The sequence below is a fragment of the Syngnathus typhle genome, linkage group LG12 (assembly GCF_033458585.1).
Source record: "Syngnathus typhle isolate RoL2023-S1 ecotype Sweden linkage group LG12, RoL_Styp_1.0, whole genome shotgun sequence".
NCBI lineage: Eukaryota > Metazoa > Chordata > Actinopteri > Syngnathiformes > Syngnathidae > Syngnathus > Syngnathus typhle.
In genome coordinates, this window is record NC_083749.1 from 6,663,406 (window position 1) to 6,669,025 (window position 5,620).

A 5,620-nucleotide genomic window follows, 5' to 3' on the forward strand; every position below is an offset into this window, starting at 1 on the left:
GGTACCAGCAAGGCATCAATTAGCAGTGATGATATTTCCGTGTGCCTGTGTGGGAAGAGACTGCCCACAAATGGGCCCAGTGCCATTTTGTTGAGTAACAAAAACAACATTAGATTTGCAGCCAGTAGGTGGGGGCATCACACAAATCATAAGCTGAAAGATAGCGCAAAATGCTGTGTATTAATCTAATACAATAAAAGCACACTTCAGTGGGTGTCAACGCATTATATCATCATCAGTACAAAACGTGGCAAGATAGAGCAGTTTCGTGTCAGGGGAAAAAAAATCACAATAAAGCTCTTGAAGAACTTGAATAATAATGTTACATAATGTTATGTTATTTGATTAAATATGTGCTGCTATACACAAAAGAAGATAATAAAAATGAATATTTAGTTTGAGGCTTATATAAATAAGAAAAGTAAGAATATTTAGTTTGGGTTTTCGTTCGTCCCATGTATATTGCAGTTTTTATTATTTTAATTATTCTACTTTTGTTGTGCAAATTCTACTTTTATTTTGTTTTAATTATGAAAAAAAGGGGAGAGCCAGGTCAAATAGTAATTTTAAAGAAATTTTCATCACCTATTCATTTATCCAAGAGACAGTTTCAAGGCCTTGGTCTGTGCTGCTGTTTTGGTTAGCAAGTCCGAGCAAACAACATTGTGGAGTCAGATGCTACTGGAACAAGCTAGTATAGTCTACATATGCATTTTCATGTTCATTCGTACTGTACAGGAAACGGCACACTTTAATTCATCCAAGAGAATGCCTTGGTAGGTGCTGCTGTTTTGATTAGCAATGGCACACTCTGCATGGTGGCGTGACAACAACACGTCTGAGTCAACTGAAACTAGTTAGTTGTTGTTTAAAAACCCCATGCAACTAACTTATAGTAAGGTAACATGGATGGGGGACTAGTTTGCATGTAAAGAAACCTGAACGCACACAACTATAGTGGAGCACCCGCATGTCCAATATAAACACAGCATTCCTCACATGAGCTTCATATCCACACTTTGTCTGCTCCTTGGAGGCTGCAGGTCCATCGCTTTTGACACCCGGCAGCCCGACAGTCTCCCCTCCCGCTGAGTTAGTGCACCACAGCGGCGATGCCTTGCCTTGCTTGCCTGAGCCGAGCACCCGTTGAGTAGGTGGGTCTGCTGCGAGGCAGTGGGAGAGGTGGCAAAGGGGCAGATGGAACACAGAGGGAAGTTCAACCGGCAAACACGTGGTGAGGAGGGAGGGTGGAAGGATGGGGGAGTTCAAACTCTCGGGGTGGGGGTGAAAATGATATCAGGTGCAGGGAGGACTACAGGAAGGGAGCATGGGAGGAAGGATACAGGGTGGGAGAAGTATACTCATGACCTTCAACTGGCGAGAAAGAAAATCTTATAGGTGTCCTCCACACATTCATTTATGAGCATATTTATTTGTAATCTTTCCTCCATTATTTGCAGAAAAACTCACCAATTCACTATAATGTGGCAAAAAAATTGGATATTCTTTTTTCTTAATTGTACACCATCCAATCACAGGCCATATTTAATGTATGCATTTATAAATGATATTGCTTTTTAAATAGGCTTGTTAAAGAATTGGAAGTAAGACTTGTTTTTAAATATGAATAAAAACCAAATGCACATGAAAACAAAAGCTATCAAGCAGTGAATCTTGTAAACATCAACACTCTTTTTGTCATATCAGTTCATCCTTATTGCTCTTGTTATCATTGCACGTGCACGCATTGGGTATAATTATGAGTGTATAATTGTGTTTCCATGCACCTGTGTGTACACACACTCATGTGTGTGTATATGTGTTACAAATGGTAATTACACAGCAGTGGGCCAGTGGTGGAGAATGACAGAAAGCTCAAAGCGGTCATCGGGGTGGGATGCACACTCAGAATAAAGACTGTGTGTGTGTGTGTGTGTGGAAGTGTGTGTCCAATACACACATGTTTACAGCCAGTATGAAGCGGTGGGAAGAGAAATGTGTCCTGCGTTAGAGGTCATGAAAAAAAAATCAACTCTGGTAGCTGCAGCCACACACTTTTCAGCTATTAAAAAAAAGAAAAAGAAAGAAAAAAACATTTGCAGCAAAAGCCACAATGAAATACGCATCTTGCCATAGAAAAAAATAAGTTTGCACATTTTATGAGGTGGCCCTGCCTTGTGGAAGTGCAGCCATGATATATTTTTATGATAATATGTTTTCCAAAATACAGTTTTATACTGTCTCATGAAATGTTTTTGATACATTTATTTATGATTAATTTCGCTCATTGAATTTTGTAGTTGCTCCTCAACAAGTCAATGGACGGTATGTATTTTGGATCTGTATTTTCGTAAATGTAATTCTTAAATAGAACTTTAAAGTTTGGGGACTAAAACTGAGTTTAAAAAATCGGCGCACCGCCTCCTCCTCTTTCCTCGAGTCATTTTTCGTTTTGGGCCAGTTCTGCGCCGAGTCGGTACCGCCTGCGTGGCCGGGTCCGATTTGTTGCCCTCAAAACCTGCAATTGTATTCAAGGCCAAATTTAGGGGTGGGAATGCAAGGGTGGGCTGTCTATGTGTCACACAACAAAGCTGCAGCTCAAGGGTGGAGCCCTCTCCCTTACATCCTCCCACCTAACCGCCTGGCATGGCCAACTTGTTTGTGCGTGTGTGTGAAGCGAGGTCCAAAAGCCTCCCCACCCTCCTCTCAATTCTGGTGAAGCCAGAGATTACACCCTCCCTCGCTTTCCTCCCCCCTCTGGCCGCTTCATTTGGAGACTTTCTCAGAGTTTGGCCTCCCGTCTATAACACTGACCTTCACTGGCTTGCTGTCTCTCTTTTTCCCCATTTTTTATCTGTCTCGCTTGTCCAACAACAGCCTTTCTTCGTCCTCATCCCACTCATTTGGAGCGTTGCCAATGAGCGATGTTGGGAGAAATGCCCTCACGGTATAATTTGGTGCTTTTTTGTCATTGGCCGGCTTTTAGGCATTGTTTAGGCAGTTGTTTGACGATCTACATGTCAGTGATTATATACAGAAAGGGACCTTTATTTTTTTTAAATGTTGATTAAAAATTTTTAAACTTATTTCACCCATTTTTTTTTGTGGGAAACGCAAATTGAATGTTTACAGCGTTTTTTTGTAGAAAATTTAGTTTTAGTATTTTTTTAGACCAGCGCAAATAAAAAGGGGTGTTTGTGACGTTGTGGGCGTGAGCATAAAAATCACCTATTTTTTTTGCATTTCATTTTATCTTTTTTTTTTTTAGACGAGTTTCCTACTATGGTAGTCAGTCTGAAAGATTTATCGGGTCATTATATTTACTATAGCACCTGACAAGTTCATTTATGATTATACTGTCCTACTAATGTGCTTTTCAGTCTACGTGTCAGTCATCATATTCTGGGACAAGAGCTACTCTCGGGACCTGTTAACCCATTTACAGTAGCTCACAACATAACTACTTTCAAACCACAATAACTATTAACCTGACCCAAAACTGCGTGACTTGACAAACCCCAAAATGAGCCCAAGTCTGTCAGAATGTCGTCTGAGTCTTCTTCACAAGTGGGAATAAACACCAACACGGAAGCCTTTTGGTGGAACGTGATTTGTAGAAAGTTATAAGCTGTTTTGGTGGAAGTCCCCTTTTATTACACACTAGAGAAAAACGAGTGGCCTTTAATGTCGGGAGATGATTATGGTCTATGTGCCAGGACATCCCGATGATGTGGCTGGCGAAAGCCACGCTGAGTCACATGGTCCCCCCGGTAGTACGCGTATGCAGGCCACTAACACGCACGTATATGCCTTCAGCATAGACAGGAAAAGAAAAAAACATTTAGGATATTTTCATCTGTCGTATTCATTTTAATTTTACATGGGGTTCATTTTAGTATGGCCCAAAAAAATCCTTTTGAAAAATAATGTCCACTGTGTTGGAAAAAAAACCTCAAAGGGTGACGCAATCATTTGGTCAAATTTGTTAAATTATTTTGCCGATTAATTTTTCTTCATGTGTTTTTTTTATTTTATTTCTGGTTCTATGGTTGTCATCACTCTGTTCCTCATTTTCTGAAGGGAAATGTAAGTTGTAACGCAGAAGTCAAAAATCTTTTATATGTCACGACAGAAGTTTATCATTGGACGACAAAGAGGAAAAGTGTGACGATAGTCATAGACATAAAATAACAAAATGATGATGGCCCTTTAATATTACTCACACACAGACACGCACACACTGCCATCAGAATGTTTTGTGTGTGCTCTTACGGCCTCACCACCTAAGTGATGATAGGCCTCAAATATGCAGCGATAGCAGCTCCACCTGTGACTCACCTACCTGCACGTGTGTTTTTCACACACTCACATGCACGCACACACATACACTGGTCACTGATCCCATCGAGGGCAAGGTAGCTAGGTGCAAGACGTCACCCGCGTGCTTTAATTTTCACCTCCCCCACGATGACCCCATGCAACGGCTGTCACCGGTGGACCCTTGCGACACCCCCTCATCCTTCACATTGTCCTTCCTCCAAAATGCTTTTCGATTTTACATTTCCAAGAGGATGAAAATGCTCAACTGCGATGGACAGAAATGCACTGTATAAACATTCTATATATTTTAGGAATAATAATAACAAAAACATGCAATTGTCTTTTCATTTTCAAAATTAATCTCCAAACTAAATGTTTAGGTGCTGCTGTTTTGGCTAGCAACAGAGTACCAAGGTTCTCTGCATTAATATCTATGAATGAAAAATAATGGTTTATTTATTAATTGTTTTCCTTTGGGGAAAAAGGAGCTGCACTACATCATTGTTGCTAATGTTTTGCCGTATGCATGTTGCTAAATGAGGCAGAAAATCTAAAGTGTCAATCAAATTTTTGGGAGCTGTTGGGTGTGCGTCCGTGTGTGTGTGAGAGAGAGAAAGTGTTTACTAGCTTGTGTCTTTTAGCCCGGAGGGAGCCCAAGCACAGCATGGTGGCGGCCACCACACGTAAGCTTTAATTGGCCTTCTCACGTTGCATGAGCTTCATTACTTGCACGCCCCTCAACACCTTCCCTCACATACAGCCGCCATTTGCAATGCATAATGTGGAGTGGATGGGACAAATGCTTAAACTGTTTTGATTGGCTTCACTTTTTGGATGGAAGATAATGGATGTGGAGGTCATACAGTTGCGCTCTTATTTTAATGAGTTTATTTATAGAAACACTAATGATAACTTGTGAGAATAAAGAGATTTTTTTTCGCAAAGAAAAAGTTGAATTGGCAAATCATAATAGTTTTTTAGGAAAAGTCAGATCTTGACATGCTTTTTTCCCCAAAAATAAAAATGATGTTTTCAGGAATAAAAGTTGATTTACAAGAATAGAATAGTTTCTTTCCCTCATTCTTTGAGAAACTGTCAGTTTTGTTTCAAAGCAAAGCCAAAACTTAAAAAGCAGAGTATTTCTTCAAGAAAAAAAAAAAGTATGAACTTATACGACATCAATAATTTTTTTTTTTTTTAATTTTGTGAAGCAACTTCGCATCATTTTTTTTTTTTTTTTTTGTACAAAACAAGTTACCAAACATCCACAATTAGACTTGACTTCCCAAATTTACCATGA